This window comes from Rhincodon typus, chromosome 14 (genome assembly GCF_021869965.1).
Source record: "Rhincodon typus isolate 14 chromosome 14, sRhiTyp1.1, whole genome shotgun sequence".
Classification (NCBI taxonomy): domain Eukaryota; kingdom Metazoa; phylum Chordata; class Chondrichthyes; order Orectolobiformes; family Rhincodontidae; genus Rhincodon; species Rhincodon typus.
This window is the reverse complement of record NC_063345.1, coordinates 36,522,273-36,549,928: the sequence shown is the minus strand read 5'-3', so window position 1 is coordinate 36,549,928 and position 27,656 is coordinate 36,522,273. Positions and strand designations below refer to the sequence as shown.

The 27,656-nt window shown below is 40.0% G+C and overlaps 1 long non-coding RNA gene across 1 annotated transcript; it reads right to left on the bottom strand.

Annotated features, from left to right (window-relative positions):
* Positions 1-1,154: 1,154 nt before the first annotated feature.
* LOC125484902 lies at positions 1,155-27,330 on the bottom strand. Its single transcript, XR_007263704.1, has 3 exons — positions 27,189-27,330; positions 7,014-7,148; positions 1,155-1,986 (listed from the first exon to the last, which is right to left on the bottom strand). It is a non-coding gene; the product is annotated as an uncharacterized LOC125484902 (long non-coding RNA).
* Positions 27,331-27,656: the final 326 nt, after the last annotated feature.

Sequence of the window (27,656 nt, the reverse complement as noted above, 5' to 3'; positions counted from 1 at the left end):
TTATCTGGGAAGCCTACCTGACTTACATGCTCCTGACACTTTCAGAAATGGACCAAAGACCACCCACCATCCTCATGGCACTGCCTGACTGGGTCTGATCAATCATGGTAATTGATTCTGGATCGATCCATTGGTGGGAATCGAAAAGCCTCCCAAAGGGATGCGGAAGCTTCCAAGGATAAGCATCACTGCAACAGCATCCTTGGGAGCAATAACTCGAGACCAACCGCCATAAGAAGAGGCACCCCTGGGACCACCGGGAGAGGATGACCAGTTGACCAAGTGTACCAAGGCCAAGGTCCAATACAGTGATGTTTGATCATTCCAAGTTAAGTTAAAGTACAAAATACTGACTTAGAATAACAGTATTAATTGTCAGATTAATCACATTAATTGTTAGTTTGTAGCATAATCATTATTATAGTTTTAATTGTGTTATAACCAATAAAGGTCATTTCATATTACTATTAAGAGTCGACTGACAGTCCTCTGCGGGGTATACGGGCTAAACACAGTGTGGCAAGCGCAACAGTATGTATCGAACAAATATTATTTTGTGAACACTGAGGCTCAAATTCCAGTGATTCAGATATTTGGGTGCAAGTTGCCCATATTTTTGTGTGAGAACCACTTCTCAGCCTTGAAGTTATTTATTATATGGATACAAGGAGTGGCATGATAACTAGTCAAACCAATTTTATTCTTTTTTGATGTTTTCACTATCTGCAAGCACAATACAGATGTAAAACGATAATGCCCAATAATGTTTTGTTTCAGCTCTGCATCTCATGCAGTGAGTTGGACTCATTTCAAAACTTGTAGAAAACAACATCACAATGAGTCCACTGGATGAGCAGTTGGAAGAATAGATTTGCGGATGTCTGGATTTGTGGTGTTGGGACTGCCCACAGCTGAAGCTGTATAAAATGACTGAAAGTGATTCTCAGTCATAAAGTGACTGAGGAAGATTTATAGCTGAAACAGCAGCTTCCATAGTCTAAACTATAAATTAAGGTAATTAGCTGTTTTCAAAGAAGGAGTATATCTGAGGTAACTAGATTAAAATAACACATAGGATTTTGTGAAATGTATGCAATAGACCCTGTGGAACAGAAGCAGATGTAGCTGCTTATGTAGAGACTGTTAAATGAGGAATAGCATTGAGGAATGCTGATAGAAGCCTCTGTACCAAACTGCTTCAAAGCCTGGTATTCATCTTGGGATTGAAAGGAATGGTCTGACCACGCAGTGATCACACAGTCACATGATGTTAAGACCCCCAGGTAACTGCATGAGTAGTTAGATGATAACCAGCCGAAATGGGCTGAGTAACTGCATGTTTTCCTTTGTTTAGAGAAGTCCCTGGACTTCCAAGAGGCTCTTTCCTCACCAGGGTAAAACAATAAACTCATTGATGCCTGAAGTGGAACTGGGTGTAAAGTGATTCATTTTATCATTCCACTTCATCATTGAGAAATGGGTGGATTGGTAGAATAATAAATGGATAGTTTGTTGGATAGATGATATATGAATGGATAAGATTAGTGGATGGATTACTTGGGAGAAGGATTGGTAGATGAATAAATTGACAGACATTTGTCATGCTGGTGGATGGATGAATAATATTGAAAAGAAAAGAAGAATGTAATAGTAGAGTTCGGGGCTGTTTGTTGGATGGAGGAATGAATGGATTGGTGAAGCAATTCACTGGTGGAAAGATGGATAGCTGAATTAATTGTGTATGATTAAATTGTGTGGATAACTTATTAGATAAGCTGTAGTAAGTTACTTTTGGCTTGTTTGTTTGACTTCTGATCTTTTTATATTGCTTTCTCCTTGATCTATGATTTGATAGTTGAGTGGATGGTCACTATAGAGTGCACAATTCTATCGAACAACAAAAAAAAATACCCAGAGAACTTGTAGATGGTGGAAATCAAAAACCAAACAGAAATTGCGATGGGAGCTCAGCAGGTCTGGCAGCATCTGTAGAGAGAAAGTAAAGTTAACATTTTAGATCCAGTGTCCTTTCTTCAGAACCTTTCCTGTTCTAAGATTTCTCAGCAATTTCTGTTTTTGGCACTATTTTATTGATTGGGGAGGTCTTCTGATGGAATGGGTAGTGCTGCTACTTCTGAGCCAGAATTTCCAATCCAGAAGCATTCCACAGCATGATGGCCAAGGAAGATTCAATCATAATGTGGCTTAACTCGTTAACTGTTAGCTTGTAACTACTTTCAACAGATGCTATTGGCAGGTGATAAGAAAGGGAATAATTTCTGGTCAGTGATCTGCACAAGGCAATGGCAACCCATTGTAGTACAACTGATGAAGAGTTATTGGACTCAAAACATTGACTCTATTTTTCTCCCCACAGATGTTACAAGACCTCCAGCATTTTCTGTTTTTGTTTTAGATCTCCAGAAACCTCACATTTTCCTGGTTTCTTTTGTTCAGATTAAGGCCATTATTTCAGAATGAACTGTACCATTTTCAAACTTAATGTAGAATTCTATCGTATTATAGTCAATATTTCCCAAAGGTTTCTTTACAATAAGTTTATTAATTAGCCCTTTCACATTAAATCATACTAAATCTAAAATAGCCCAGTCCCTAACTGGTTCTTCAATGTACTGCTTCAGATATCCAACTCATTCTTAGTCCAGGAATTCTGTTTTCACCACATTCAAGCTGATTAGGTTTAATCAGTCTAAATGTAAATTAAAGATGCCTATTATTACTCCATTACTCGTGTTAAATGCACCCCTAATTTCTTGATTAATCCCATGCCCAATATTATTACTATCATTTGCTGGCCTATAAACAACTGCCAACAATGTTTTCTACTATTTGCTGTTTCTTAGCTCTGTCCAATCTGATTCTGCATCTTCAATGTAAGTTTCACCCTCAATATTTTACTAATTTTATTCCTTATAAGAGAACTATTCCATCTCCTTTTCCTTCTTAAATGATGACTATGCCTGAATATTCAGTTTCTATTCTTTGTTCTCATCTAAATATATCTCCATAATGGCAATTAGGTCATACCATATATTCCATACTGATACTATTCGGTGCTTGCCTTCATTTCATCTAGATTAAAATTTTACTTGCTATTTTTCTACTTTTTTTCACCAGTTTTGCTCCCTTTCTGTCTGTGTTCCTTCTCTGGGGTGGCACAGTGGCTCAGTAGTCAGCACTGCTGCTTCACAGCGCCAGGAACCCGGGCTGGATTCAAGCCTCGGGCGACTGTCTGTGTAGAGTTTGTACATTCTCCCCGTGTCTGCGTGGGTTTCCTCCGGGTGCTCCGGTTTCCTCCCACAGTCCAAAGATGTGCTAGTTAGGTGGATTAGCTGTGCTAAATTGCCCATAGTGTCTCAGGTGGGAAGTCTTATTTGGGGGTGGGTCTGCGTGGGATGGTCCTCAGAGGGTTGGTGTGGACTTGATGGGCCAAATGGCCTTCTTCTACTCTGTAGGGATTCTGTGATTCTAATTGAAAATCCTTCACCATAGCACTAGCAAATGTCCCTGCAAGGATATTAGTCTTAGTCCTACTAATATCCCACCCATCCTTCTTGTACAGGTCCTACCTTCCCCAGGACTTGTTCCAATACATGAGAAATCTGAAGCTCTCACGTCTTTGCCAACCCTCCTGCTACATGTTCAAATGTTCAATCATTCCATTTACATGTTCATTAATACATGTTACCAGGAGTAATCCTGACATTACTGCTTGTGACGTCCTCCTTTGTGGTCTACTCTTAAATCCCAAAACTCTGCTTTCAGGATCTCGTCCCTCTCCCTACCTATTGTCATTGGTACTAATGTTGACCATGACCTCCCCAGGAGAATGTCCTGCAACCATTCTGTGACATTGCTGATCTTGGCACCAGGGAGCAACATGCCATCCTAAAATCACAGACACAAAAATGCCTCTGTTTACCTAACAAATAAATCACTTAATTAGTCTTGCTGTTTCACTCTTCTTCCACCCCTGTACTGCAATTGTGCCACCCATGGTACCATAGATATGTCTCTGGCTACATTGGTTTGAGTTACCATAGCTCTCACAGTATTGGTTTTTAAATTCATTTAAGGGAGCATTGCTGGCTGGGTTGGCATTTATGTCCATTCCTAATTTTCCATGAGAAGAGCTGCTTTCTTCAACCGCTGTAGACCAGATGGTATAAGTATACCTACAATACTATTAATGAGGGAATTCCAAGACTTTGAGCCAGCTATAGTAAAATAAAGGTCACACAGTTCTAAGTCAGGATGTTATGTAGCTTGCAGATGATGTGTTCCCATATGTCAGCTGCCCTTGTCCTTCTGAGTGGTAGATTTCATGGTTTTGAAAGGTGCTGTCCAAGGAGTCTCAGTGTTATACTGGATGTTGTATATGGTACATACTGCTGCCACTCTGTTTTTTTAATTCATTTGTGGGTTGTGGATATTGCTGGTTGGCTAGAATTTTTTGTCCTTCCCTAGTTGCCCTCGAGAAGATGATAGTGATCTGCCTTCTTGAACCACAGCAGTCCACCTGCAATGGGTTGACCTACAATGCCATTAAGGAGAGTGTGTCAGTGGTGGGGGAGTGAATGTTGAAGGAATTAGATGGGATGCCAATCAAGCAAGCTGTTCTGTCCTAATGGTGTTGAATTTCTTGAGTATTACCCAGGCAAGTGCAGAGTATTCAATCATACTCCTGACTTTTAGATGGATATCTTTGAGGAGACAGAGTGAATTATTCACTGCAACATCTGACCTGTTGTTATGGCCACAATATTGATATGGCTAGTCTAATTCAGGTCAATGGTAACTCTCAGGATGCTGATTGTGTGTGATTCAGTGGTGGTAATGCCATTGAATGTGAAGGAGGAATGGTTGGATTTTCTCTTACTGGAGATAGTCATTAACTGGTACCCATGTGGTGTGAAAGTTACTTGCCATTTATCAACCAAAGACTGGATGTTGTCCAGGTCTTATTACATTTGAAGGCGGAGTTCTTCAGTATCTGAGGAGTCATGAATATTGCTGAATGTTATGCTATCATCAAAAAACATCCCTACTTCTGACCTTATAATTGAGGGGAGGTCATTGTTGAAGCAGCTGAAGATGATTGGACCTAGGACACCCCCTGAAAAACTCTTGCAGGTATCTCTTGGAACAGAGATAACCAATTGCAACAATCACAGTCATCTTTCTGTGTGCCAGGTATGACTCAAACAAGTGGAGAGTTGTCCCTGATTATGACTGACTTCAGTTTTGCTTGATGTTACACTCAATCAAATGCTACCTTGATGTCAGTTGCAGTTACCCTCAATAACTGGCTTCTATAACTTAGCAGTTACTTACAAATCATCATCTTCACCTGTATGCAAGTAAGTACCAAATACTGATTGAGGGTTTAAAAAAAAAAAAAGGAAAAGAAAACAACACACCCTGTCCATCGTTCACCAAATTGTCTCTGGAGACAGAAACGGGGAGAATGGAATGGAGGCATTGCAGAAAGGAATGTCTGATGATGTGAGGTCCAGTAACCATATGAATCACATATGCTGGTGGACAGTCAATCAGAGGTAGAAACAGTGATGTCAAGGCAGGGAAGTGAAGAATAAGAGATGGACTAGGTGAGGGTGAGAGAGGGATGGAAAGTGGAAGCAAAATTGATTAATTCCGAACAAGAGCACAATGCAGCACTGATGACACCATCAGATTGAGGTCTGAGTAAGATTAGAAGTGTTCTATATGCCCACATACAGACAGGCAAAACTAGAATCCATGTGGGTATTCATAGCTATACCTTTGGCCTAAAGAAAGTGAGACGAGTTAAAGGGGAAGTTGTTCAAATTAAGAACAACTCAGCCAGGCAAGGAAGGGTCATAGTGGATGGGAACTGTTCAGGTTTTGTTTCAAGGAAGAAGCAGAAAGACGTCGGTGTATCCTGATGGGGGATGGATGTGTAAAGGATGGTGCATCCATGGAGGAAGAGAAGGTGGTTGGGGCCAAAAAATTGGAAGTTGTGGAACAAATGTAAAACATTAGCAGAATCACAATTGTAGGTGGGAAGAGGCAAAACAAAGGGTGAACAAAATTGACTTAAGACAGCAAGAAATAAGTTCAGTGTTGCAGGAACAGGCTGAAACAATGGGTCTGCCAGGGTAGTCCTGTCAGTACAGAGTTAGGGGCAAGGAGGTAGGAAGATGTGGAGGTGAGATCCCACAAAGGGGAGGAGATGAAGTCAGTGACAGTCCTGGAAATAACAGCTTAATGTTCAGTGGTAAGGTCATGGTCCAGGAGGAGATAGGAGGAAGTGCCCGAGAGTTGGTGCTCAGCCTGCTTTACAACAAGAGCACCCATTGAGGTCCAGGTCCACTGAGCCTCCTGCCCAAATACAGGATTACCTATCACGGCTTGAAGTCCTGCAGGCTTTGCAATCACAGGCAGGGAAGGGTGGAGGACTAGGCACCTCTGAAGTGCCTGGGGAAGAAGCATTGAGATCCTGTGCATGACTCCTTTTTCCTCTGGGTCCTGTTCCTGTAGCATCACGCTATCTCTGAGAGGAAGGAACACCAGAGTGAGATCAAGCTCTTGTCTCCCTCTCACATTGCCACTGATGAGGAGCACCTATGGCTAGAACAATGGAGTGCAGGTCTCTGCACGTAACCAGCAAGCACAGAGTGCTTTCCTGGCTGGCAATGGTACTCACCAACCTGCCCGTGGAGACTGCCAGACATGTGCTTCTGATAGTGTTGGTGGACTGTTCTGATCTTTGATCCAGCTTACAGACTGTCTCTATCAAACCTGCCTGCTGTTCCTATCTGTGTAACAAAGTCATTAATGGACAAAAGTATGGGATCATTCTCTGTCTGAAGCTGAGCAGGTGCCTCATCTCTAATCATCATCTGAGTACCAGAGACCTGGGACATTTCTTCCTCAACCAGCTGTAGAGACGTTTAAGCGATATGACCATAAGATTTTACTTCTGAATCTAATCTAGAAAGTGTACCCACCGAGATGAATCTCTGAACTGGAGAACACCTTGATAGTGCACCCTTTGAGGGTTCAGTGGCTTCTTCTTCAGAATTGAAGTTAAGGTTCTCAGGTGCTGGCCTCTTCATGGAGTTTTTCTGAGTGCGGTTAGTGCCCTAATAGAAGGGAGAGGATTAGTTAAAGAAAAGGGATAAAAGCTTGTGCAGAGTAAGGATGAGTTATACTGGTGGTGGTAATGGATTGTGGTGCAGCACAGCACAATGAACTTTATTGATTTGCTCAGCCACTGATATCTCCTCAATTCCAAATGACCACTCATGCTGTTCTTCAACTAACTGTAGAATATTCTACTCATAGGAGAGGAGGTTAAAGTCCCCCAGACCTCCCCAGCTTGGCCCAGTCATAGGCCAATTTTTCCTAAAATGAGGCAGAGATGGATTGAGTATGACTTGTGATACAAGGTGTGTCATTCATATATATTTCAATATTATTTATTTTGGAGTTTGGAATTTCTAGATTTTGGTTTATCTCTATGAAGGCATTTAATGATTATCTTGTCTGGCTTGCAAGAGCCATGTCTTTTTTAAAATTGTGTATGAGTAATAGTTCCCGGAGCGTAATGGGAATTTGTTTGCAATGGGACAGCATTTACATCAAAATCTATTTATTTTCCAGTTAGAAGAATCCAGAATTGTTTTTTTGTTGGCTTAGGGGAAATACTTATAGCTTAGAATGATTTTTGGCTTCAGTTTGTAGGAGTCCTGGTGGAAGTTAAATTATAGATAGGTTCTGCTGAAGAAAGGAAATACTTTAGAATTTAGGAAATAGGTTGCCTTGATGATTTGAACTTAGTTTGAAAATTTCAGACCAGAAATTTTCGGTTAGAACCTTTCTTCAGGAGTTGTTTTAAGCTCAAAGTCTAAACTCAGTTGTGTGACTATTCGAGGAAGATGCTATCAAACTCTCAAGACTGGGAATGGAAAGCCACAATTAGGTCAAACCTAATAGATGTGGTACAGAATGGAATTCTCTAATGTTCGAGTATTGTAAATGTTGAGTATTGCTGTGGAAATACAGCAATTATTCATTGTTTGTATTATATTTCATTATGTGTTTCAAAATATTTAATATTTGGTTATGTGTGGTTAGTCTGGTTTATCTGATTATCATATTTTCTTTCACATAATAAACTTGTGTTTTATTGTTAAAGTCAAATCTGCAACATTACATGCCTGTGTTCAATGAAAGATTGCCAAATTAAATTAAAAATATGATCCATCAAGCCAGACTTCAGTCTGGAATCTGCCTCATACAATAACATCAGCTGGAATTGTCAGCTCTTCAGTATACCTCACGTGTTGTTCAGTTTAGTTGGGGCAGTGCCTAGACCTCACCAAAACCTGTAAAGATAGAACTCTACACAAAAGTGATTCAAGACGGTGGTGGAGTAGCAGACCTGCATGTGGGCTTTTGCTTGGGTCTCAGCTCCTCCTACATGCTTTCTTTTTACTTCTGCTCTTTCATTTTGATTTTGTTTTTCTTTTCTTTGGTGTCTTTTGCAGTGGGTTAGTTAGTGAAATCGACTTGGCAACAAGAGCGAGGTGTGTGCAGAGTGACAGCTCCTCCTGGTATTCGGAAGTAGTGGCAGATGCAGATTCTCGTGGCGACTGGAGGCAGTCGCAGCAGCAGGGACATCCTCCCAGCATTCAGGGCTGGTGGGGCAGCAGGGGCAAAACTCCTCCAGTGAGATTGGAGGTGGTGGCAGCAGACATTAAGATGGCAGCACTGGCAATGTGACATTTCAGAGGAGGGTGGTCAGAGTGGGGCTCTGAGATTACAGCAACAGCCTGGCCTAGCAGCCAAGCCAGAGGCTCCTGGTTGTGGGGCAAGTGTCAGCTCACCATGGGACCCAGCTTTGTCACCAATGATGGTGTTGGTGAGGTGGGCACAGCAGCGAAGAAGTAGTGACTAAGTAGTGGCAACTTCTATGTTAGGGTACTGTCCTATCCATTGTATTTTAGCTGAGATATTAATTTTTGTTTTAATTGTCTAAATCACTTGAATATCTTATTCTTCCAGGTTTGGTAAAATAGGAAAGAGCTATTCATACTTCCAGGGAAAGCATTGTCCATAAATTTCTGTTTACCCTTATGGAAATGAATTCAATTTCAGTTGTCTTTTGTGTCCTTCATGAAATAAGTACAGTTTGTTTCCTCCAGCTGGCTAATCACAATTAAATCCACAAGAGAAATCAGGAGACATTTGGGAGTCATGTCTAAATGCTCCTTTACATTGGTTTTTAAAAAGGAGATTACCATGTCTTATAAAATCTATAAGATTACAGCTACACATTTATGACACAAGTTATACTTGCCCCAAATATGATCTTTAGACAGATGTTTTAACAGGATACCAATTTCTTCAGGATGGAGGTTAAAAGAGTGTTGACTATGGTTGAAAAAATACATACAATAAATAATTAACAGACTTAATTTTTCATAGTTATTGATATATTTTGTAGAGAAAGATTTCCCCACTCCCTGTCAATTATGTGATGTAGGGTCTCCCACATTGAGATTAAAATAATGAGTCTTGGGATTTCTTGTGGACAGAGATGGATTCTGAGGCCAAAGCAGTAGCTCTTTCATTGACAGTCTGTGTCTTTTGTCCCTTCTGCTTATCTTTGAAGTGACCACATTGACTGATCTCTTTGTGAGTAGCTTTATCAGATATTTTGTGATTATTCAACTCCACAAGACCTATCCAAGTGTTGCTGTTGCTATGGGAATAGCAAGTGGAAAGAGCCTGCAATATTTCAGAAACTGGTGTTACCATGGAGATGGAATCAATAGGCCTATTGGATTGTGTAAAAAGTCTGAATCCACTACAAATGTAATGAGCAATGTTCCTTCAGTTAAAGGATTTTCACTTTTCAGAAAATCTGCCAGAAAACGAGGCCCTGATTTTATCCTCACCCTATCAGTCCCATGCTCATTTCTTGCCTCAAAGTAAAATTGGAACAATTGGTGGCAGAAATTCTCAGCAGTACCTAGAGGTTTTAAAGCATAAACTTACTTCATTTGCTGTGGAAAAGGATTTTTGTTAAACAAAAGTCAGTTCTTCCACTGGCTGGCAAAAAAATTAAACAGACACTTTGATTACAGTCTATAAAATTGGAACCCTTATAAACTGCATTGAGAAGTTTGGTAAACTGCAGGATAATCTACACAAAAATAACTGGAAATATATGAAGAAACAGCATCTGTCAATTACATTTGATCAATCACAATTCATTAATAGTAAAATCTGTGACTAAAGATGACAATTTTGGCCATGTGACCAATTAATACTTTGAACTCCACATTATGCAATCCTCTGCCTTTTAATTTATTAAAGCCTCTGCACCCCATATTATCTGGGTTGGAAGGCATAATGTGGAATTTTATTGATAAATAGCCTGTTTGTATCTGGGTGTTGCTATTTCACGTTCAAAAATCGAGCCACAAGGAAATTTTGTTATTCAGTCCATATTTCTTGAACAACATCAGTGCACCATATTGTCAAACTGTAGGCTCTATGCATCGAGTTTAAGCCATGCTCTCAACAGAAAACATTTAGTAATACATGGGCTGAATTTTGCCTACCCTTGAGTCTGCTTCTGAAATGGTGACAGAAGGCCCCACATCTTTGTCCCCACTGAAACATCAGTGGGTCACTTGTTTATGGATACTCCATGACCCATTGTATAGTCCACAGCATCAACACTGCTGTTATGGCTTTAGTACCACTGCTGGAAGGCACAGCTGCCTGTCAAATTGCTGGGGTATACCAGAACTTTGTTCAAAGAATGTATCTTGTTTTTGAAAGCCCTCAGCATAGAAGTAAACTCTCACTGACACTGCAGAGACAGCATTATTTACCTTTAACAATGGCACTGCCAAGACTGTTGAGTTGCTAGCCTTCTAATTGGGTTAGTAGCTCTAGAAAGTAAGTCACATTCCTCATTTGGATGGCAGTCCTGGCAATAGCCTCTTCATTTGCTATACTGGGAAAATATTGTCCCAGGTTTGTGCTGTAGACTGACATGCAATTGGCTCCCAACTTTGGACACAGCAATGGAACTAATTCCTTGGTGATAGTATGCAGTCCACGTTGAGAAAGTGCAAATGCAGTCTACACAACTTTTACACAAGAAATCATAGGTAGATGCATGTAATTTTCTTACATAATAGTAAGACAGTTTTATGAAATAGGACCATTATGTTGGTCATCTGTGAATAACCATTACTACAACAATGTTCAAAGTATGAAGATCCTTTTTTGAAACTATGTTCTTGCATCAACCAGACAGGTGCATTGGAATTCAGTTACATCTAGTGGAGAATCTGAACTGGCATGTGAGAAAAGACATTTGCTTTACAAGGAAGTGAAATCATGAAATGCCAGGGTATCTGACTCAGGCTAGAGAAATATATTCATTCCAGTGGACTAGGTCTTTTGAAGGACCATAGGGAAGAGGAAATAATGAGATTTTCAAGTTCAGTTACCAAGGTAGGCTGAACCTAGTTCCACCATTGTGATCTTCAGTTATAAAATGAAACAGGATCTCTTCCCCACATGGGTAATTATAAGATGCTGTCACTTTGATTAGTGATTGGCAGAATAGGAGTGACTGAAAAGATGATAATATAATTTGTGTTCACTGAATAAATAATAAGCAGATCTTATAATCTGCCACACAAGAACTGATTTTATCATAGAATCCCTACAGTGCGGAAGCAGACCCTTCGACCCAACAAGTCCACACCGACCCACCAAGACCCATCCCCCTATAACCCACCTAATGTACACATCCCTAGACACTACAGGCAATTTAGCATGGCCAATCCACCCAGCCTGCACATCTTTGGACTGTGGGAAGAAACAGCAGCACTTGGAGGAAACCCATGCAGACATGGGGTGAATGTGCAAGCTCCACACAGACAGTCGTCCAAGGGTGGAATGGAACCCGGGTCCTTGGTGCTGTGAGGCAGCAGTGCGAACCACTGAGCCACCGTGCACAAGAGTTTTTGATAAGCAGTTTCAAAACCAGATGAGCTGTCATAAGTTTAGATAGTATAAGCGATTCTCTGTTCATCGAAGCCATGGTATTGTTATGAGGACCCAGAGATCCGTAAAGGTGATATTTTTGGTATCCTGCACTCAAAGGAATAGTGTCATCTAATCAAGGCCCCTTACCTTGTTTAAATTTGTTTCTTTCCAGAGGAAAAGTGATTGAGTTGCCATTTGCAAATATAGGCACCAAACATGTGATGCCTTAGGTATATTTGAGCTGCTAGCTAGGTAGAAGCAGAAACTGGAATGAGACCACTTTAACACAGGGTGACTGTTTCCTTTTACAGCATTAGTGCAGTGTCAGCAGTGGAGAAAATCACCTCTTCTCCCAAACCCCTCGTCCCCTTCATTAAGTGCTGACTCAACTATGATACTCCCTGTCAGGAGAGTACAGATGATTGGTGTTTTCACGCATTGTCAATCCTAATTGCTATAGTAATGGGACATCAGCTTCCCAAAATTCTGCCAGTTCCACCTCTTGATAAAATGTGGATCTATATAACTGCTTGTGAGAATCCAAACTTTATGGCAGATAGAACAAAGAAGACTAAAGGCTACTCTGACTGGCAATTAACCTTAGGAGTGATTTGTTGCCATGGAAGCAAGCTGCTTGTTTTACATATTTTATGCTTTGACTGGCACACACAGTAGTTTAGTGCAGTGAAATGGCTCGTGGCAGTATATTGGACATTGCAACTATATTCAAAATTGATGAAATTATGTAAATATATCTAACCTGTTTCCAATTCTGCTTCATTCTACTCTAGATCCCTCTTGATTTGAGCACCTCTACCAAATTTCCTCAACATAATCTTCTCAAGAAGCTCTTGAGGCACAGTGGATAACAAACCTACCTCTGAACCAAAGCTTCATATTTGAGTTCCACTTCAGGACTTTATGGTTGTAGAAGCTGCATTCATAACGTGACCAAATAGTTTGATTATTAATCTGTAAACCCATCTCATAGGCTGAGGGCAATCTTATTAAAGCATAGTCTTAGATACAAATACTGGTTTCTGAAGAACATTCAATTGAGTATTAACAGATTGTATATGACCATTTCCAAAAAATGAAAGCAGGTAATCAGTATAACCTTACAATTATGGATATGACAATCTGATTTGCAAAAGTTATTGCTTTAAGTTCACTGGCAGCTAGGATAGTACCAGGGAAAGGTAGCTCAGTTTTTTTTAATGAGTTATGAGCTACCATTTGAGATACAACCCGATTGAGGTTCTAACCATATACCCAATGTTTTCCAGCAAATCATTAGCAGCTTGGTATAAAACAACTGAAATCTACTGCCTATCTGCAAATACAGGGAGCTTTGGAAACATGCCATCAGATTCAAAATCATGATTAAGGTGCACTGCCATGAATACAGAGGATTGGGACAAAGGTTTAGACTTACCATTTGCTACCAGAGAGTCCCCAGATGAATCTACTTTATTTGACCATAAATCAATACAAATGGATCATGAGTTTAGGTCTACTAAAAGATATTGAATGAAACAGACGAATCCTCAATAATGGGTTACATGTCCATATTTCTTGAAAGATTCACAGCAGCATGTAAGGTAGCTCAAGAATATCTGAAAGTTTCACAAGCAAAACTGGAGAGAGAATGGGCAGATAAATATTCAGCAACAATGAGATCTTTAGGTGGGAGACAAAGAATTGTTACTATTGTCTTTGCAAGGTGAACCTCTGAAAGCAAAATTCAGTGGCCCTTGTAAAATAATTAGCAGGATTAGTAAAGTGGCTTATCAGATACATACTCCTGATTGTAGGAAGAAGTCTGTTATGTCACAAACATGTTGCAAAAGAGTTATTGTAGGGAAGATGATAATGAGGAACAAGCACGTCTGGTGGCAGGAGTAGTGGAAGATGACAAAGACAATAAGAGTGATGTAGAGGGTGAAGCAGACATTTCTCAAAGTGAACTTTTACATTTTAACTAGCTAACATAGACATACTGCAATAGTTAGATAATCTGTTCTAATATTGAGATGAAGGACAGTGGGATGATCTTGTGCAATTACTGAGAAAGTATAATGTAATCTGTCAAGATTTACCTGGATGCATAACATAAGATAGGTATAATGTGTATTTAAGTGGGTCAGGGCTAATGAGAACATCCATATTGTTGAGTGCAGAAAAAAGATCCAGTGGAAACAAAGATTTAATATATGGTGGAAAATCACTTGATGGAACATAATTGAAACTGCTGGAGTTCATTGACAGTGTTAATTCCTAAACAGGATAGATCAACTAGATTCTCAGCAGATTATAGAAAGGCAAGTACAGGTGGTTGTCCTATAGCATGATAGTTGTGTTCCTGTGCAACATCATACTGTAGAAAATCACCATAGAAAATTGCATTATTGGGAAATTGCCACAAAAAATCATTATATTGTACAGTAGAAAGTTTGTGTTATCCACACAGCATCCACTATTCAATCATGTTACAGCCAATATGTGTTAATGAAACACGTATTATAGCAGAAATACCTGCTCAGTCATGAAAACTGTTCCATAACCAATTCTGCAGCTAGAAGGCCATATTGATGGGTTAGCCATGCCACATACATTTCTATGATTTATCTATTGAAGGGTTGCCATTAACATCAACAGCAAAAGTAGTATTTGCTTTGTTGTGCCAAATACGTTATATCAATGTTGAGTTAATATGTTTAGGTTAGAGAAACCCCCAGATCTATTCCAAGGGTTTATGAATCAAGTTGCAGCTAAGCTCCATAACTATCGTTTATTTCAATATTGTGTCATATTGTAATACATGGGGAGATGATGTTAGGCAAGTAGTAGACCTTTTAAAAAATTACATTTGGCTGACTTAGCATAAAAGTAAAACTGCCATAATCCTACTGGATTATGGGATTGCACTCAGGAATTACTGGTGGTAGTTTAGCCTGAGGGTCACCGTGCCACAGGTGAGGGGAGAGGTTGAGAAGGAGAGTCCTTCATGTTAATTTAAGCCAGTAAGGGAATTGAACCCATGCTGTTGGCAGTACTCTGCATTGCAAGTAATATATTTATCCAAAAGTGGAATCTGAAAAGCAGGTAACTTACATAGGACCAGTGTTTCTTGTCTTCTCTAGGATCCTGAGGGGACTTGACCAGGTGGATGTTGAAATGATGTTTCTTCTTGTAGGTGAATTGAGAACTAGGGGTCATAGTTTATAAGGAAAAAATAGCCCATTTAAGATAGATGAGGAATTTTCCTTTTGGAGTGTTGGGAATCTTAATTTTTCCTCAAAAAAAAGTGGATGTACAATCTTTAAATTTTTTTTAAGGCAAAGGTAGATTACAAAGGAGATGAAACATTATCAGGGATGTGCAGGTATTTGGGTTGAGATTAAAATCAGATCAGCCATGATCTTATTGAATGGCAGAGCAGACTTGAAGGACAAAATGGTCTACTCTTGCTCCTTGTTCTTATGTTATTTGGATGCAGCTAGGATATATTTATTTGTAATAAATAGTAATTATTGTTAAATACAAAAAGCTTCTGCATGCTTTCTGTAAAGAAGCATAAAAATGATAAATGGGGAATTTGATAAAATCTTTACCTTTTGCGATGGCTCTGGGAACAGCAGGGTTTAACTTCCAGCACGCTACCCTAATGAGGCGTGACTGTGGCAAGTGGTCACATGAGGGATTCAGCCAATGTAATAACACTGAAATCACAAAGCCCCTTAAGAAGGTCATTCCTTCCATTAGAGCAATGTACAAGTGGACTCCAAAGGCATGAGAAAATTATCTATTGAAGAATAAACTTTACTATGGATTATAGCAAATAATGAAAGATGACATATTCCAGTCTCAGAAAGGAGCTTAAACAAAGTTAATTACATAGATATGAAGGTAGATGTGACATGCATTGTTTAGGTAAATATGTTAAATAAATACAGCAGTAAACAAACATCTTTAAAAAATTCAAAATGTTCAACAAAATGAAATTCAAAATGTAGGAGTGAGCAAAAATCCCCATATTCTGAAATACTGGTCCAAAATTCTGGACTTTTTGCAAATAACTTAAAGTTTAAAAAAGGTAGCTGGGCTATGCTTGGGACAATTCACAGACAGCGATAACTGGTTGGAACCATTTTTCAGCCCAAAACTCCAATTCACACCGACTCTAAAAGAACAATTAACCAGAACTAACACTCTTAACTGACTTTTACCCTTCAGGCTTTCCCAACCCAGATATTATGAAACCTATACAGATACATGACATTCAACTTCAATCAATATTCATTGAGATTTTGCCCCTGAAACACCTGTCTACTGCCTTCATTTCACATTCCCTAAGTCAGTCCAGTGTCAGAAACAGGGATCTGGGGGTGATTCAAACCACTTAAAACTGCAAATTACTGATCACAAACCAGAACCCCTACAAATTGCAAAACAAATTTCTGAAGAAGGGCCCTGATCTGAAACGTCAAACTTTCCTGCTCCTCTGATGCTGCCTGGCCTGCTGTGTTCCTACAGTTCCACACTTATCTCCGACTCCAGCATCAATAGTTCTTACTATCTCTGATAAAGCAAGGAAGAAATGCTCGGCACATTAAATGGTAGCATTAAGTTACAAACAAGAGGCTTGAAGCATATAGTCATAAAACAGAGGTTTAGAAGAGTTTGAGAAGCGACTTAAGGGTTATCAAAAAATTGATAGTGATAAAAATTATGACTATTGAGCATAAACAAGCATGAAAATAAAAACAGGTTGTAAGAGCTTTTACGTGTGTATAAAAGGAAGGAGAATAGGTACAGTAATTTTAATTCTTGAGGCAGGGACAGGTGACATTATTATGAGGATTGTGGAACTGACATATTGAATAAATATTTTACACTTGTCTTTAAAAGATAAAATTATGAAGCATAAATAAATAGGTAGTTAAAAGGCTAATAAAACTAATCATCTTAATTTCCTAGTATCAGCAGAAAGATTCACCCAAGAAAGAAGAGGACCAAAAAAGTGAACAGATCCTAAGATATGATAGCCTACTGTTTACCATGACTATATTTTGGAGTTCTAAAAAGAGATAATTACAGAGATAGTGAATGCATTATTTTGACTTTCTAAAATCCTCCAGGTTCTGAAATGGTCCTAGTGAATTGGAAGTTGGCAAATGTAATACCTTTGTTTAAGAAAGAAGGTTCAAGAAACAGGGGAACTACTATCTGCTAGCATTCTCTCGGTTATAGCTGCTAGCTCAACATCAATCATTAAGCATTTTTTAGCTATTCGGTTAGAACATCATGGTATGATCAATGTAAAAATGATTTTACAAAAGAAAAAAAAGTCTTTTTTTGAGGATATAACCAGTAGGTTTAACAAGGGCATGCCAATAGATATAGAATACTTGAATTTCCAAAGGGTATTCAATAAAGTACCAGCTGAAAGACTTAAACAAAATAAGAGTTTGATAAGATGGCAAACAAAAAGATTCATACATGAAATTAGGGCTGATGGAGTTGAGTGTAATTGAATAGCATGGATAAAGAACTGCTTAAAGGGCAGGAAGCAGGCAGTAGGACTAAACAGGGTAGTTTGAAGTTGACAGGCAGTAACTAGTGAATTACAACTGGATTAATACTGGGGTTTCAGCTTTTTATTGGTATATTAATTGTTTGGATAAGTAAACTGAGAATAACATATCTAAGTTTGCTGATGGTCCAAAGCTAGGCATGAATGTGAACTTGGAGGTCAGAATGGTTGTAAAGAGGTTCACAAGCTTCAAAATCTCCCCTCCCCCGACCGCATCCCAAAACCAGCCCAGCTCGTTCCCGCCTCCCTAACCATTCCTCCCACCTCAAGCCCCACCCCCATCTCCTACCCACTAACCTCATCCCACCCCCTTGATCTGTCCGTCCTCCCTAACTCCCCACATACATTCACCTTTACTGGCTCCATCCCCACCTCTGAGCTGTGTCTCCTCTCCACGTGTCTTCTCCTTTATCCATCTTCTATCTGCCTCCCCCTCTCTCCCTATTTATTTCAGAATCCCCTTCCCCTCCCCCCCATTTCCAAAGAAGGGTCTCGACCTTTCTGATCTTGCTTGGCCTGCTGTGTTCATCCAGCTCTACACCTTGTTATCTCAGATTCTCCAGCAGCGGCAGTTCCTACTATCTCTGTCAAGATCTCTTTACAGGTTAGGTGAGTGCATAACAAGGTGGCAGGCGAAGTACAAAATCAGGAAATGAGGTTATCCTTGTTGGTAGTAGAACAAAAAAGCAGAAAATTTCAAAAACAAACAAAACTTCTGAATGTTGATGCTCAGAGATAATTCTTAAAATAATTAGAGAATGCTTCATGTACCTGCATGATAACAATTGGGAAGGCAAATTGCATGTTTCTCCTTTTGGAATAGAATCCTTACAGTGCAGATAGAGACCATTTGGCCCATTGAGTTTGCACTGACTCTGAAGAGCATTGCACCCAGACCAGCCACCTTATTGTCGTAACCCATCACTAACCTACCTAGCCTGCATATCCCTGGACACTATGGGGCAATTTAGCGTGGCCAATTCCACCTAACTTGCACATCTTTGGTCTGTGAGGAAACTGGAGTACCTAGAAGAAATCCACACAGGCTGGAATTGAATCCAGGTCCCTGGTGCTGTGAAGAAGCAGTGTAACCCACTGTGCCACCCATGAATGCAACAGAGTTTTAGCCTAATAATATGTCTTATTACAATTCTATAGGGCTTTGTTGAGAACACACCTGTTGTACATTTTTCATCTCCATATTTAGGAAGAATTTGTGGCACAGTGATAGTACCAATATCTAAACCAGGAGGCCCAGGTTCAAGTCTCACCTGTTCAAGATGGTGTAGTAACATTTTTGAATAGGTTGATTAGAAAAATAAGTTAGGAAGGATATAGGGCTCTTGTGGCACAATGGTAGCCTTTACGTTCTATGTTTTGGTTTATTTTTCTGTGTTTTAAGATGGTGCCAGAGAGTGGCGACACTATGCAACCCTTTTCACTGTTTTGTAACAAAATCCATATCACAATAAACTAAATAAATTTAGTAGGGAGGTTTTACTAGAACTACACAAGACACCACTAAGATCACAGTTGGAATACTGTGAATAGTTTTGGATCCCTTATCTAAGGAAAGATGTATTGGTACTGGAGATGGTCCAGAGAAGATTCACGAAGCTGATACCCAGTAGGAGTGACTGTCTTATGAGGAGAGGTTCAGCAGACTGCACCCGTACTCATTGGAATACAAAAATGAAAGATGACCTTATTGAAACATACAAGATTCCTGGGGGGGACTTGACAAGGTAGACGTGGAAAGGTTGTTTCTCCTTGTGATAGAGTCTAGGACTAGACGTCAATGTCTCAGAATAATGAATCAGACATTTTTAGCAGAGATGAGGAGGAATTTCCTCAAAGGGAATTGTGGATTAGGCTATCATGGCTGACTAGTTAAATATGTTTAAGGTTAAGATAGACAGCTTTAGTCAATAAGCATATCAATGGTTGTGGGGAAAAGGCAGGAAAATCAAGTTGAGAATTATCAGATCAGCCATAATCTCATTGAACAGCAGAACAGACTTAATGGGCTGATTGGCCTATTTCTGCTTTGACATTTTAATGTCTTGTAATTTATTGTAAGAGAAACTGAATACAAAATTATTCTTCAGTTATGAAGGGTGTTAGACACAACTTCTGGAATATGTACAGATACTAATTTTTTTTAAAACTTATGAAATGATATATATGCATTGGAAGCTGTTTAAAGAAGGTTTACTAAAACTAAAATGGATAAAGAAAATGCCGTGGAAACTCAGCAGGCCTGACAGCATGAGTACATAGAGAAACAGTTTCTGTTTTGATTCCAAAGTCTCTTTGGATTTTGAAGAAGAGCCTTGACACTCAAAACATTAATTCCATTTCTCTTCAGATGGTGCCAGGCCTGCTGAGATTCTCCAGGATTTTCTGTTTTTATTTCAGATGTCCAACATCTACATTAGTTTAGTAAAAGCAAAACAATACCTGGAATGGATGAATTGTCTAATTAGGCAGGTGGGGTAGGCTGGACAAGCAGGCACTAGAGTTTAGAAAGGTAAGAGGTGACTTGACTGAAACACAAGGTCCTGATAGGGTGGATGTAGCCCACATGTTTCCACTTGTGGGAGAACCTAGATAGTGGTCACTATTTAAAGAAAAGAAGAAGAGAAACATTTTCTTACAGAGGTCAAGTGTCTTTGGTACTCCTTTTCAAAAGGCAAAGTAGAATCCTTGAATATTTTTGGGTAGAGATAGATTCTTGAAGGATTATTAGAGGCAAGCAAGAATTTGGAGTCATCAGATCAGCCATGATGTTATTGCATGGCATGCTAGGTTGGGGTCTCAGTGGCCTATTCCTGGTGCTAGTTTCTATGTTAGTATTCTGAAGGCATTTGGTAGACACTAGGACGTTGCTTCACTAGTTGAAGAATCTAGAACAGGCGTATGCAGCGTCAGGATAAGGGGCTGACCATTTAGGACTGAGATGAGAACTTTATTGCTACAATGTCAAACATTGTAATTGACTACTCTAGAAATTGTGGATAACCCAATGTTGAATATACTTAAATCAAAGAGACATTTTTTAGCCTGTCAAGTCAGCAAGGGATATGGGGAGCAGTCAGAAAAATGTACTTGAGGTTCAAGATCAAGTATGATTAAGCTCATACTTATAATCTTGCATGTTCTTCTGTTTAAACTGAAAATGAAGTAAAATGTAAGTTTTAAATTATATTGCTTCTTTAACTTTATATCTTTTTCTGCAGGTTGCAAGTAGAAAAAGTGATATTATCGGCAAATAAAGATGTTTCCTGCAGCATATCCTGTTGTGGCCAGATCTCCATGCATGCCATGGCCATATTACATTTGGCATAATCCCTCCACAGGAAAAAATCCATTGGGAGTGAATGACAACTGGTTGCAGGAAAGTAGCAGTGATCATTTTCTCTTGATTGCTTTAAGCAAGAGTTTTACACTGCATTTATAGTGAACCCCAGCACCAGGTGGAACAAGGTGCCACTGTTACAATGTGACATCAGGGAAGCGAAGGAAATGATGCTGCCAAATGCTGAAGGAAGTGTGAATAATAGGGGCAAGCATGAAAAATGAGGGGTTGTTATTTAAAGGGATGACAGAGAGGCAGTGCCAAATATTTAAAGAATGCATTGATAAACTGCCAAAGTTATTCATCACAGTCTGGCATAAAAACAAAATGGGAAACATGCTCACATCTTGGCTAATAAGGGAAATTGGTGATAGTATTAAATTCAAGGAAGAGGTATATAATTGGCCAAAAAAGCAACAGACCTCAGGATTGGGAACAGTTTATATTTCAGCAACAGGCAGCAAAGAGACTGATTAAGAGGGGGAAAATAGAGCATGAGAGTCAGCTCGCAGGAATATACAAACAGATAATAAAAGCCTCTACAGGTAGATGGAGAAAAGAGACTAGTAAAGACAAATGTGGCTCCACTATTGTCATAAACAGGGAATTTATACCTAGGAACAAAAAGATGGCAGACTAATTAAAAACATACTTTGTTTCTGTCTTTATAAAAGAAGGCATAAATAACATTTTAGGAATATGGAGTAACAGGGCCCAATGGAAAGGAGGAATTGAAATAAATTAGGGAAATGGTGTTGGGGAAACTAATGGGATTAAAAGCAGATAAATCCCCAAAGCCTGATAAGCCTCATTCCAGAATGTTTGAGGAAGTGGCACTAGAAATAGCAGATTATATACATAATTATTTTAGAGCTTCAAAAGTTATTTTACTGACTTGATAAAGTTAAGGGGTACTGGTTGTTTGCTTGATGGAAACAAGAAGATTTTTCTTGTCTATACTTCAGTAAGACTAAGGGTAGAATAAAAGCAAGGTTCCATATTCTATTCTATATAGTTAAATCAAGGAGATCAGACCCATGATTTGCACATCCTGCAGTATGTGTGATATACTAAACATGCTTGGTGGCTTGGATGACCACAAGTGTAGGAGCAACACACTCTGGAATGAGAGACCACTGGACAGAAGGAGGAGACCAGACAGGTAGTGAGGGAATCAACCAAGTACAATCCATGTCTTGGCTTTGGAAAACAGAGAGAGTGCTGGCTTCTTGTGGAGACCGGGCAGAGCCAAAGTAATTGCACTGTAGATGGCAAGGGAGGTTAAACACTAGGGCCCTGAGTAATTTCCAAATCCTCTTTGGCTACAATTGAGGTGCCAGAGGACTGGCGGGCTGCTAACTTTTCTATTATTTAGAAAAGGAAGGGATAGACTAGGAAATTGCAGGTCAGTCAGTCTAAACTTGGGGGTGGGGAAATTAGAAAGAATTCAGAATGTATCCGAGCTTTGGGTGTTTCACTTTAATCAGGAATGGCCAGCATGGATTTGTAAAGATCATGTTTGAGAAATTTGATCTAATTTCGGAGACAGTAAGCTAAATTATTGATGTGGGTTTTTGAGTTGATGTGGCTTACCTGACTTTAGCAAGGCTTTTGTTAAGGTCCCTAATGGCAGAAGGTCAAGAAAGTAAGAGCTCATGGTGTCCAAGAAAAAGTGGTACCTTGGATCCAAAAATTGTCTGAGATTCTAGAAACGAAGACTAATGGTAGAGGAATGTTTCTGTGAATGGAAATCTTTCCAGTAGAGTTCTGCAGGGCTTGGTGGTGAGGCTGTTGCTGATAGTGGTCAATATTGATTTGGAGGTTAGTAATGGCACACCAACTCCAGCCTCAATCCATACAGTTGGTCTACTGTTGCAACTGGTCCATGGCAAATGGCATCTCCTGGTGGTACAGGGATTCCTGGAACATCCGGATAACAAAGACACCTATGTCAGACTCCTATTTATTGACATATTCACCTCCCCTCCTTTGTTGGACTTCCATAAAGACCATTCCCTCCAGGATACCCTGGTCCACTCCTCCTTCACTGCCAACAGCCCCATGTCACCTTCCCCTGCAGGAGATGGAACACCTGTCCATTTACTTCCTTCTCAGCATCCAAGGGCCCAAACACCTTCCATGTAAAGCAGCACAGTCTAGTCTACTGCATTTGCTGTTCATAATGTGGTCTCCTCTACAGTGGTGGAATGAAGTGTAGACTTGGTGAACACTTTGCAGAACACCCATGTTCTGTCTGCAAAAAGACCCTGAGCTTTCAGTTGCCTGTCACTTCAACACCACTGTATCCCTGGTCAACATCTGTCTCAGGCTTGCTGCAGTGCTCCAGTACAGCTCAACACAAGCTGGAAGAACAGCTTGGGAACTCTACAGCCTTCTGGACTCAAAATAGAGTTCAACAATTTTAGGGCTTGAAGCATCTTCTCCCATGCCCATACCACTGCACCCACACACCAGGCCTTGTTATCACATGGTCTGCTATTACACACAACCCATTCCTAGCCACTAATTGTTCCCATTAGTAACTATTCATTCTCCCAGGCAGATTGTTATCCACTCCTTTGTCTGTCCAACTGTTCTTGTCTCTTTGGGCTCTGTCTTTTACTCCTTACTTCCTCCCTCCACCTTATCTTCTGCATAAAAAGCATTTTCCTACCTACTGTCAGGTGAGGAAGACTAACTGGACCAAAAATATTAACTCTGATTTATCTCTGCAGATGCTGCCAGCCCTACAGAGTTTTTTCAGCAATTTTTGTTCCTATGTATTACTTTAGCTCTGCCTTCAACACCATAATTCTAACCAATTTCATCTCCAAACTCAGACCTAGGACTCTGATTCCCCCTCTGCAACTGGATCCTCAAATTCCTGACTCACAGATCACAATCAGTATGGATTGGCGACAACACCTCTTCCATGATAATCTTCAACATTGGTGCCCGCAAGGCTGTGTACTCAGCCCCTTACACACTCACAACCATGTGAACAAATTCAGCTCTAATTCCATTTAGAAATTTGCTGATGGCACCATAGTAGTGGATTGGATCTCAAACAATGAGAAGGCAGAGAACAGAAAAGAGATAGAGAGTTTATTTGTGTGGTATAAAGACAATCTTTTTCTCAATGTTAGCAAAACTTCAGGAAGTAGAGTAGAGGACATGCCCCTGTCTGTATCAATGGTGCAGAGGTGGAGGTGGTCAAGAGCTTCAAGTTCTTGGAGTAAATACCACCAGCAATCTGTCCTGATCCATTTACATCAATGCTACAATCAAGAAAGCACATCAATGGTCTACTTCCTCAGAATGCTAAGGAAATTTGCATGTCCACAAGAAATCTTACAAATTTTTATAGATGCACCATAGAAACCATCATATCAAGATGTATTACAGCTTGGTATGGCAACCACTCTGCCCACGACCACAAGGAATTACAGGAAGTTGTGAACCCAGCCCAGTCCATCAGGAAAACCAGCCTTCCATCCATTGACACTGTTTCCTGCTGCCTTGGGAAAGCAGCCAACATAATCAAAGACACTTCTACCTCGGTTATACTCTCCTGCACCCTCTTCCATTGGACAGAGGATACAAAAGTTTGAAAATATGTACAAACAGATCCTTCCCCACTGTTCTCAGACTAATGAATGGACCCCTCATTTATTAGGATTGATCTTTCTCTGCAGCTGTAATGCTATTTTCTGCATTCTGTTCTATTACCCTGATGTACTTGTGTAAAGTACGATTTGTCTGATTAGCACTCAAAACAATACATTTCATTGTATCTTGATACATGTGACAATAAATCAAATCAACTTTCACACTTACTGTTTGTACCCATTCAGCATTGATCTTTGCCTTAGCTTATCATCAGCAACCCCTCTGTCTGTTTCTCCTTTAATTGCTATATCTGTCTTTTTTCTCAGTGCACCATCTCTATCTATTTGACTCATTCCTTTCCCCACTCTCCATTATCAACATAAATAATAAAATTTCCCAGCTGCTTTCAGTTCTGATGAAGGGCCAGTGGATTCAAAACATTAACTTTTTCTCTCCACAGATGCTGCGAGACCTGCTGAGTTTCTGCAGCCATGTCTGCTTTTTTTTGTTATCACATAACGTTGTGAGTAGACCTCATCCATTGCTGTCTGTGCTGACTAAAAGTCTTGGCCATAGGCACAGTTGACCACATCATTCAACATTACAAATCAATCCTACTAATAGCAGTGATATAGAGGGCAATGTCTTGTGACCTGGAAAGATTCACCTCAGTTGCCAAATTCACAATCACTTTCCAAAGTCCCATAACCTGCACAGGTGCAGGAGCTGTCACAATAAAATGTCCATATTATCATCCTGTATGGCATGTTGCTTTTCTTGGATACTGAATGGATAGAATGTTGGGGGAGAAGTCCTCAAGATTGTAGCCACATGTTTCATTTCCCACTGCTGGTGTAAGAAAAAACTTGAACAAAAGATGTCTGAATAAGGGCAACAAAGTACAATGCCCATGTAGAGGCACCCTGTCTGGAGCATTTACGTCCCAAAGTATTTTGGAAACAATGTTCAAATTTTGTTTGTATTTGTCTGTGACTGGTAAGTGATCACCTTAGTGAGGAGTTGCTTTGTTTCTGATCTTGGCCATGCAGGGTCATTAGCACTATCCACATAAAAGCAATGTTCATCTCCATGGCTGCTGTTCCAAGGGCTGCTACGTGAATGGATGAGGAACACATACCCAGCATCAACCTCCAAGTAGTGGTCAGATTGCCATGTCATGCTGTCCAGCATAATTGCAATACCATCTTTAACTGGGGCCAAAGGTCATGGGATGGCCCTCCACAACAGCTTTCCATGCAAGTTACATCCAGGGTCATAAACAGATACCATCCAGACTGAGGATTCCACTGGATCCTCAGAAACTCTGCTCCAGATAACTGGTGGATTCACAGACTATGGAAAAAGTGATGAGGAAACATGAGAGCTGCAACATTATGTTGACTAAGAACGCAAGGACATCTTTAAGACAGAATAACACCTTCAGCATAGCAGCATCAGCTAAAGCAATATAGACAACTTCTTTATGAACCTCATTTGACAGACCTGTGTTACTTGAAGTCATTTTTCACTGACTGTAAATGGTTTGATGCTGCTGATGCCAGCATCCCTTGTGTAATCCCAAAAGTGCAGCTTAATGTCTTGATTTTTTTTTTTTTAAAAACTATCATTCAAGCTGTTTAATGAAACTAAACGTTATAAATAGATTGAAGACTTTACAACATCCGATGCTCCCTCATTCAATCATAGCAAAGTTTCATGCTGGTTTGGGTGCTAAGGAAAAGATAGCTATCACTGAGACAGGGTTAGAATATTGTGCAGGGGTAAAGATGGCTAGATTCTCAGTCTTCATTCTTGTAGTTGCAGCTAAAATGACATTAGCTCACACAGCTGATGAAAGGTGAAGAATTATTTACAAATAAGATAATGCATTAACAATAAAGTGCCACCAATGCTTATGTTCCATCATAAAGTCTTCTGTTTCTATTCTCTACCACTACATCTAGGTGCAATCCTGAGGTCCACACATCAGATGGAGGGAGCACCCCTGTACTGGAGTCCGTTGATTTGGAAGTTTTGGGCAAGAAACCAGTGGGCATTTGTAACTAGAGAGTGCAGACATCTTGGAATGTGTTCTCCCCAGGTGTAGGTTCAACCTCCTAAACTTGAACTCCCACTGGGTTGAGTGTGGCAGGCAGGGTGGAAGTGGAGGGCTTGGATACCTTTGGAAGGTCACAAGGGGAGATTTCTGGGGGGCCATGTAGTCCAAAGCTGGTTGTAATGCCCATTTGAAACCCAAATGATAGCATCTCAGTTAGAGGAAACTTAGGGTCAAAATATTCCTAAAGTAAAGCCATCAACTCTTGAAAGATTTTAGCATCTGGTGCTCATGGAGTGTTAGGCTCCTAATAACCAAAAAAGCTGTGGGTCCACAAGCTGTCAGGAGAATTACTCATTGCTTTTCATCTGTCCCAATGTCATTTGCCTGGAAAATGAACACATTCTTCCCAAATACTGGGCCCAGTCTTCCCAAATCTAATGACCCATCTTTCCAAATAGCAGCATTATGTCAGAAACACTTACCCCTAAATCAAAGATGACAATTGCAAATGAATTTCCTCAGGAGCTTGTTTTTCTTCTGTCACCACTGAAATAACTCCACAGAGGCCAGTACTGCATCACCAAGTCACATTTTATTTCCACAAGGAGAGTCCTTGACAGTGATCCAGCTCCCTCAGCACCAGCTCTCACAGTAAACAGACCCACTGATGCTCTTGTTTATATCTGTCAGAAAGGGCCCCTATTTGGAGCAGATTAACAGCTCCAATCAGGAATTTGGATTCTATGATGTCCACCTGGTTGACCTCGTTACAATCACTACATCATAGGCTGGCTAAGACATTTCAGAGGGCAGTTAAGATTGCTGTGGTTCTGGAGTCACATGTGCCAGACAAGGTAAGAACAAAAGATTTCCTTCCTGAAAGCGTATTAGTGAACCACTTGGGTTTTTGCAACAATTGACAATGGTTTCATTGGAGTTTTAATTCCATA